Genomic DNA, 9149 nt, shown 5'->3' with positions numbered 1-9149 from the left:
CGATTGGTGAATGGACTTTGTGGGAATGGGGCAGCAACCAACGGAAGCAACGAACGGACAACGCAGTTACTGTTCTGTAACGGACATTTTGGTACCGGAAATTTCGTTGGTAAGATGATTAAAAACGCGCGAAATAGTTTCATTGCCTGCTCAGCAACTATCTACCAGTAATACAAAGACCACAAAGGTGGTACAAAGGCTTTCAATGCTTTTGTCTGTTTTGTACCTATTTTATTTGAGTGAATTTCACCTATTGATCTACAGCTTTATAAATATTTTCCATATCACGCTCGAGGAATCTGAAAATGCACTACATTTTTTTCAGTTTTATATGTTCGGAGCAAAATGCCAGTGAAGGAAAAAAAACACTGAAAGAATGTTTGTAAGAAGGGCAATTGAGACGCAAACACAGCATTGAGTTGTACGTATTATACGACGATCTGAAGTTCGTTCATTGACAACAAAGATTGCTGTGGGAAAAGGTGAGACGGGAAAATACATTGAAAGCGATTGTTTCTTAGTACCAAGCGAGGAAATGTAAGAGCATCCTTTGTCAAATACAAAACTAGAAACTGTAAAAAGGAGAAATAATGAGCGAAGAATAGAGTTCTACCTTTTACCCAATGATTGCTGCTGTTTTGTTTTAAAAGTTGTGTTTAAAGTTACAAAACATAGTAGACGTGCACTACTATCTGATAATGAGGATCGCGGCGATTGTGGCTTCGGCCAGCCCAAATATGATTCTATCAGGTGTAACGAGTCAGGATGGCCGAGCGGTCTAAGGCGCTACGTTCAGGTCGTAGTCTTCTCTGAAGGCGTGGGTTCGAATCCCACTTCTGACAACTAAATCCTTTATTTATGTTGTAGATAAGAAGTAGAATAAATTAAAAATAAGCACTGTAAAGAGGTGGTGAGATTTTACAGAAGCTCGCTTACTTCATTTAATAAGTTATCGAAAAGAGGAGGAGGGGTATACTAGCAAAGCTATATTGACCTGACCGTTTGAAGAATACAATACACACCCCTCAATCAAACAACCGGCACCTCATGATCGATCGTTGACCAGTAGGGGTCAGTCCAATTGAAATGTATTGATTGTTATTGTGTACTGTTTATTCACTTTCATCTTTCATTTAAAAAGTACGTTTCATAATACTTTTCCCCTCTATGATTGTTTTATGAAACTCGTCATAAACCGTTCTTCTTTTGTAAGCAAGATTTGCGAGTTTGATGTCTTGAAGATCAATTGAAAAATCTGCCAAATTTTGTCCTTTTGCTAGATAAATAAATGATAGATAAAAAAGATTAGCCCTATATGTAAGACATTACGACTCGTCTGCTCTACATGTCAAAAAGAATGTGGTTTTCAAGATAGGATGTTAGGTTATTATAATGTATTTTTCGATCGGTTGACTGGTACAAAGACAAAGATTTTTACGAATCTTGCCATGATGCCTCTTATGATTCGTCCTGCTCAAAGCCATCCCCCCCCCCCCCCTCCTTCAAGGTTGGTTGAAAATAATTAATTTGTAATGACTGATTACGCATGCGCACCTCCGTTCATTAATAAACCACGCGAGATAGCGGGTGGGGTAGAATTCTAAGGTAAGAACAATAGATAAGTCAGGATGGCCGAGCGGTCTAAGGCGCTACGTTCAGGTCGTAGTCTTCTCTGAAGGCGTGGGTTCGAATCCCACTTCTGACATCTAAATCCTTTATTGTGCGGTAGTCTAAATAAAAGGGTTCATCTATGTTCATGAATGAAACACACTGTAAAGGGTATTATTAAAAAAAATGTTTTTGCTAAATTACATAAACGTTGTTTTGAGTTAGTGTCTTGTTTACTTATCTGGCGCGCTACTACCGACAGTACTGACCTTCTGTTAGTGTTAGTTAAGTTGGGCTTTCATTGCCCACATTCTGTTTCTTATTTATTTATATTTGTTTTCTATTTCTATTTATTTCATTTGTAAGTTGTGTTAGATTATTTTAAGTTTTTTTTCATTCTGTCGACTTCGGTTGGCATGACGAACGTTTTCACAAATCTTACGAATATAATCTCTATGATATTTCCTGCGCAATGTAAGAAAATTTGAAAATCATCTTATACGCTGCCTATGTCTGATTAAAGCAAAAATGAATGTCTAACGACTGGTTACGCAGGCGCACGTGCATGCGCATCGTAATTAATAGAACACGCGAGTTAGCGGGTGGGGTAGAATTCTGAGGTAAGAACAATAGATAAGTCAGGATGGCCGAGCGGTCTAAGGCGCTACGTTCAGGTCGTAGTCTTCTCTGAAGGCGTGGGTTCGAATCCCACTTCTGACAGCAAAACAATAGATGAGGCTCTCTTCCCCACAGTGTGGAGTTGGGGTCCATCTTATTACTATCGAACAAAATCGATAGTAAATTTACGACAAACTGCCAGTTGTGTATTCAAAGTCCTGATCACCGCGACAGGTCAATAGGAGTATTTTGTGTATTCATTTCGAAGGGAGAATTTTAAAAATTTTGATGCATATATTTTATAAATACAACTTGCTAATTTGCCCGATTTCATACGGATATAAGGTGCATTTGAACCATCATTAGGTTTTGTGTCTTTCTTATCGATTATCAAGAATGATATCCTTTGTAAAATGTAGACTTTTGAAATCGCGCCAAACAGTTTAATTAGTTTTACCAGAGAGCGTACATTCTGTCCAGTTACTATAAGACCACCATCATTTTGTTCCAGAAAATCTTCAAGGAACACTATTTCAAATCGAGACTTTTTATTACTATTTTCTACTCTAAAAATAAGTTATTAAACACCTATAGGAATGGATACAATCACAGGTTGAATTTTGGCCGCATATTAACAAAACATGAAGTGTCCAGTTAGTATAAGACCACTGTTGTAAATATTGACTTGGCCCGCGCTTGAGGTTGGTTTTTTAAATCCTCCAATCGTTTATTAATATAGTCTTTTATTAGTATAGTCTTTTAGTATAGTACAGATTCGAGCGACTCTCGGAGCGATCAAAAAATCTCCAACTGCCTTGGTCGCGGGCTAGTTGAGAACTCCTAATCGCTCTGCTCTCTCCTGCCGGTCAGCAAGTTCATGAGATAATTTATGGCACCGGTGGAGGGGTACCTTCTATAAATCCCACAACCACCTTGATTTATTTTTTTTATCAGCGAAAAGAAGTAACCAAATCATCTAAATCCCGAAAATAACAATTCGTTATCAAATCTTAATGGTTTCAAATGTGTAAAACGGGGTTTGGCATGATGTTTATAAATTTTTGTTAATTTTTAGAACCACTGACTCTCATATGTCTCTCCAAACCGTTAAAAGCATCGCGTAAAGCTCACGAAATGAAGAACAATGCTTTCCCCTAGCACCCCATTTACTAATTCGAACTCAGAAGATGTTTCCCAACGGATTTTATGCTATGCTGCAAGCAGATATGGCCAACAAATCAATTTTCTGATCTTTATTCGAAGCCGTAATCTTCTTTCGCAAGTAAATAAAACATTATTTCACTAATATGTTAACTTTACCACACCGTTTTTGATCAAAAAGGATAGCAGATTCATAAACATCCTTGAAACGTAGATGTGCTTTGTTAAATGGAAAAAAATACAATCTCGATCCTACCGGCTGTATAAAGTTTCGATACACCACAAATTGATTTAATCGTACTATCACCCTATTTCGAATTGAAGGAATAGTGCAAAGCTGAGGGTTTCATCATAGAGTTAACCAAATATAACCAATCAGTTTAGAGACCCCAAAAACCTGGGAAACGATGGCCATATTGCCCCAGAATGGATTTTAAGGTTTAGAAATGTATGGAAGCCCCCACCCCTCCTAACCCGGCAATGATCCATTTTTTGGCATAGTATCTAAAGTAGCCACAAACAAATGTGCAAGATTTGGAGAAATTTGGCCCGAAGCTTCTAATAATAATAATTATAATTTAATAATTTTGGAGCAAACACGCCCGGAAAATGAGATTCATACGTTTGAATTCTGCTCAAACAGACATAGCGTTTCCAACAGTATGAAAAGGAACGTTGGCTTCTAATGAAAAAACTCGATCTCCCCCACAATACACCTTTGACTTACACAGTTACACCGTGCGTGGCAAAGGTGTAGTAGACAAATGTTGCCGAATTCAAGATCATGACAAAGGAAAATCAACATTCGAGAAGCCAATTCAAGTCAAGTCCATTACATCCTGCCGAAGCCTTTAAAAGAACTGATCATCATTAGCACTATTACAACCCTCAAAAAGAGATGAAAAACAAGATAGGAAAACAAATTAGCGGTACAAATACGACACAACACTTTCCTGTCTGTTACGCTACTCAGTTATGCGTTACGACTCGCCCAAAATTGCCAATACACTTTCAAGATTAGAACAATCATATAGAATCATCAAAATTAACGAATAAAACTAACGATTTCCTATTATTCTAGCGCTAAAACAATAATTGAACGAGAAAACCCATGTAGCCATATACACCGTGTCCAATATGTTCTCATACAAAATTTTGCTGGACGTTTTGCTGGGTTATGGTACATTTACAGCACCTAGCTCAAGTATCAATATTTTTCTGTTAAACTACAGTGTTTACTTAGTATTTTGAGAGTTGGATTGGTCTGTTGGTGGTCTGATTTTAGTAACGAAGCAAACATTACGAGCCTGTGTTTTAAAAATCGATTTCGGCACGCTGGCCGAGACTTTGTGTTGTTAGATGAAAACTATTTGTTCTAGAGCAAAATCATAATGACCAAAACGATAGATCGTGGCCCATAAACATCAAGGATGTAACAGATAATCAAAGGAACGTTCCCAGTTTTAGTGTGAAGGGTTATGGTGGGTATGTGCATGCGCGGCAAGTTACCCCTAGTTTTTTTAAAGACATAAAAATTAACTCAATGGATTTTAAAACTAAAGTTTTAGCTTGGCTTAGATAAACCTATTTTGGAAAGATTATACGGAGACGACGATTATGTGTTCCAGCAAGATGGAGCGCGCCCTCGCACACAGCGAATTTTGTCCAAGACTGGTGCAGGAACAATTTAACCAAATTTGAAGCGAAGAATGAATGGTCTCCCAGTTCACCAGACCTTACCCACTGAACTTTTTCGGTTGGTTATTCATACTAAACGACCATAAACTGTCCAGTTTGATACAATCCAAAGCGGTTGCGTTTGAATATCACTTGTTTATAGTAAACTAGCTGCCCCGACAGACTTCGTACTGTCTTTGATGGGTCGTGGGTTTATCGTAAACAGAAACTTGAAAATTTCGGTAGATATTATTTTATTTATTCCATCATTTGGTCGTATTCGATTTATCAATGAACCAAATCAATAGTTAGGTCTGTTAGTGATGTTGGAAATAGCGATGCGACGTGATTGTAAATATGAACTGGAAAGTTAAAATGATGCTTGAGTTTAAAGGCTTTGTCTTTCGGGCTAAGTGATGTCATTTGGGACCACGAATTATATTTTCCCAAGTTTTTTTTTTATAAAACACTTTGACTTTAGTGTTCGGTTTGCACATAGCTCGTTAAGTTCAAATGGTGGTATGGGTCAACGACATTACAATACGACACATTTGATCCATTTTTTCCGGTATTCAGCCTACGATGATTTACATAGTCACATGATAGATCATAACTAAAAGCACCGCACTTCAAATTCGTTCAAACGTCCATCGATCAGATCGAGGGTCTTTCTTCTCTCTCGGACATTCTCGGTGATCATTCAAATCGCAAGCCGTTCCTGATAGATATGTTGGTATTGTTTTCTATTACTATTCGGTTACTGCTCCTTTATATGTTTATGCATGCAATTCCGATCGTTTACCATTCATAACCCGCTACGTTGAAAATCGTCAATGATAAGAGGCACGTAAATCAATAATCAAAAATTAATATAATTTTTGATCAATTCAAATACTCCACAACTGAATGAGTTTTTATAATTGTTTCATGTAAATTGACTTGTGAAACTTAAAGCAACTTCTTGATTAACTAATGACTTGATTGAACTTAAGAAATTGTTAAGAAAATTAAAACCAACAGTAGACACACCAATAAAAAATGGTAACGATTTCTGCAGCGTTGCCGATCCCATTGTTATCATTCCACCGCAGGCTCTCTCTCTCTCTCTCTGTCTCTCTCTCTCTCTCTCTCTGTCTCTCTCTCTCTTTGTCTTTCTCTCTCTCTCTTTCTCTCTCTCTCTCTCTCTCTCTCTCTCTCTCTCTCTCTCTCTCTCTCTCTCTCTCTTTCTCGTTCTTCTATTGTTTTTATTCGCAACTATATAACTTTCCCACCCATTATTCTGCTCTGCAAGATGTACGGAATGGAGGGTGGTGGTGGTGGATAGGTGAAAGAAACAATTTAAAGGATATTAAATAAAACTAACCTATTTAGACCATCAAAACCTAGGAAACGATACCCATATTGCCCTAGGGCGTATTTTAAGGATTGGAGTTGTATGGAAGCTCCGCTTTCCCCTCATCCGCTGTAGACCAAATTTTGTCCCATAGTTTCTCAGATGACCATCAACAATTGTGCAAGTGTTAATGGTATTCGATTCATAACTTGCGGAGTAATAAATGTTTTTAACAATCAAGCGTTAGGGAAGGGCATGAAGGAAGGTAGCGGGGGGTTTCTAACCATGCCTATAGCACTCACCGGCCCCAAAAACCCCCACATACCAAATTTGGAGTCAATCGGTTCAGTAGTTTCGGAGTCTATACCGGACATCCGGACAGACACATTCATTTTTATATATATAGAAGATAGAAGAAGAAGATAGAAGATAGATATAATGATAAGGTAAACATGTCAAAGTACTTGTGCCTTATTGTGCCCCCCCCTTCGCAACAAGTCAGGATGGCCGAGCGGTCTAAGGCGCTACGTTCAGGTCGTAGTCTTCTCTGAAGGCGTGGGTTCGAATCCCACTTCTGACATCCCACTTTTTTCACTTGAGGGATCTTCGCCTAGTCTTCGCCTTAATCGTTTTTTGAGTTATTTATTTTGATAAATTGGAATTACTTACGTATTATCAATGTATGAAGATCATTTGTTTGATCGTGTATTACATTTGAATAGACCATCAAGCATTTTAGCACAAAATGTGTGCCGCTTCAGTTCTAAGTTAAGTTGTGGATTAACAGACATGTTGGTGTAATAGTTAAATGTACATTGTTATCAATCCATGGTAGGAAACAAAAATATAGGAATCAGATGTCAGAAGTGGGATTCGAACCCACGCCTTCAGAGAAGACTACGACCTGAACGTAGCGCCTTAGACCGCTCGGCCATCCTGACTTATCTATTGTTCTTACCTCAGAATCCAACCGCACACGCTATCTCTCGAGTTCTATTAATTACGATGCGCACAGACGAACTCCTTTGTGATTACAGATTCAATATTCTAAGTAGGATTTTTCTGTATTCCAATAAACATAGTTAAAATCAAAACGTAGCTGTGAGAGCAAGGAAATAGTGAAATATTTTTTATTGCAATTTTGATCGCAATTTTGAATACCTGACAATATTCGTCGTACGAAATGTTATAAATAGCTATAGATAATTACAAAAAAAAAATGATCTGAATCGCTGACGATTATTCGGTGACCATCTCTAGCGTTGTACTAAAAATTGGTTAGGCCTAATCCACATCAACCGGGACCGAAATGTACGCGATTTAATAAAATCCTGAATTGCTCTACCACATCACACTAAATTTACAAAAACGGAATTTTATCTACCTTCAGTTGATAATTTGGATATTGTTGCAGTTCATATAAAATATATTTTTCCCAAACCAGTCGGAAATCCTGTCGCAGACGCAAATGATGTGGACGAGGCCTCATGTTTTGATTTTTTTAGAACACAAAAAAAATGTTCTCGGTTTTTCTCGTAATTTTACCCTAACTTTATCCTAGGTGCCGTTATTAGTTGGTTCGTATAATCGTCCTGAATGCATAGTTATTGATAAGTTGCATTACCTCTTGTGTTTCAGGCGCTGATCGTTCAACCCCTGGTAAAATCACCATCGTTTGCGGAACCGTGAACTAGTATGGAAGTGAGTATTTTGGGTTGGTCAGACATCCGTGCACTTAACCCGAAGACCGCCAATCCTTGCTCGGGAAGCGGGCTCTGTTCAGTCGAACGGGCAGTCAGTTTTCTTGATCCGGAGCGTCCTTCGACCAGGACTCGTCCTATACATTGCATCCTTTGCTTTGGTTGGTGTGGGTCTAGCGTTCTTTTGCGGTTCTTGCGGACAGAATCGTGTGCAGTAACCGCAACGTAGGCCGTGGTTCTTTACCTTTCATCGGCAGTGGCAGACTACTGCCCCACAAGACGTCCCAACTCATGGAATCCATGGCTACATACAGATACATCTGGAGAAACAATAGCTTTATTTCTAATGCCTCTTTCAAACTACTCTTCCTAGGAATATCCAGAGATCCCAGAGTGTTACTGCGACTGCCAAAATTGCAGCCTTTTGCGACAGCAGAATGCGGCGATGCGGAAGAGAATTAGAAATCAGGAAAAGACAGAAACGGAAATCATGAAAGAAATCAGGAAAATCATTTCTGCCTTCGAAAAGCCACAGTGCGACAAATCCCCAGATTATATTAATATAATAGAGAAGCTAGAGAACATAGTTCGTGATACAGTGCTTCGCATCCAATACGCACAGGCACCACCATCACCGGTTCCAACAGCGGTATTTGCAACGGAAGAAGTTATCTCATCGACACCACCTCCGGCAACATCATCCTATAGCTATCTAAATTTGCCTGTGGATACTATTGATGAGTTGAACGAATTAGAAAGATTGGCCAGAAACACAACGTTCGTAGAGCAAGTAACAAATGTGTTTGTAACAAAATTTAACTACAACACTCCAAAGAGAAATATTTTGTTACAGTTGATATCGGACAATCTAATATCTAAATGCTGTTGGATGAAAGGAGAACATATTCAATTATGTAAATTTAAAAACACTATTGTTCTTTTCAATAACATACTCACCAGTTGCTACGGCGGCCTGTACGTACCGGATGAGGCAACATATATTAAAAATATTTTACAAAATTGGAAACGGAAAATGGACGGCAAAACGAATG

The 9149-nt window shown here is 38.4% G+C and overlaps 1 long non-coding RNA gene and 5 other non-coding genes across 6 annotated transcripts in view; 5 read left to right on the top strand and 1 right to left on the bottom strand.

Moving 5' to 3' along the window:
• Positions 1-759: 759 nt before the first annotated feature.
• On the top strand, positions 760-842 carry Trnal-cag (transfer RNA leucine (anticodon CAG)). Its single transcript has one exon. It is a non-coding gene; the product is annotated as a tRNA-Leu (tRNA).
• Positions 843-1622: 780 nt separating this feature from the next.
• Positions 1623-1705, top strand: Trnal-cag (transfer RNA leucine (anticodon CAG)). Its single transcript has one exon. It is a non-coding gene; the product is annotated as a tRNA-Leu (tRNA).
• A 540-nt stretch (positions 1706-2245) lies between these two features.
• Trnal-cag (transfer RNA leucine (anticodon CAG)) lies at positions 2246-2328 on the top strand. The gene has a single exon. It is a non-coding gene; the product is annotated as a tRNA-Leu (tRNA).
• A 4566-nt stretch (positions 2329-6894) lies between these two features.
• Positions 6895-6977, top strand: Trnal-cag (transfer RNA leucine (anticodon CAG)). The gene has a single exon. It is a non-coding gene; the product is annotated as a tRNA-Leu (tRNA).
• A 278-nt stretch (positions 6978-7255) lies between these two features.
• On the bottom strand, positions 7256-7338 carry Trnal-cag (transfer RNA leucine (anticodon CAG)). The gene has a single exon. It is a non-coding gene; the product is annotated as a tRNA-Leu (tRNA).
• Positions 7339-7869: 531 nt separating this feature from the next.
• Positions 7870-9149, top strand: part of LOC125951897 (uncharacterized) — a 1309-nt gene continuing 29 nt past the window's right edge. The window contains exons 1-3 of the long non-coding RNA XR_007468801.1: positions 7870-7974; positions 8036-8098; positions 8471-9149. The exon at positions 8471-9149 is cut by the window's right edge and continues 29 nt beyond it. This is a non-coding gene — a long non-coding RNA (uncharacterized LOC125951897). The remainder of the gene's footprint in view (positions 7975-8035; positions 8099-8470) is intronic.

The sequence above is a fragment of the Anopheles darlingi genome, chromosome 2 (assembly GCF_943734745.1).
Source record: "Anopheles darlingi chromosome 2, idAnoDarlMG_H_01, whole genome shotgun sequence".
In the NCBI taxonomy this organism is placed as follows: Eukaryota; Metazoa; Arthropoda; class Insecta; order Diptera; family Culicidae; genus Anopheles; species Anopheles darlingi.
This window is presented reverse-complemented; position numbering and strand designations above follow the sequence as displayed.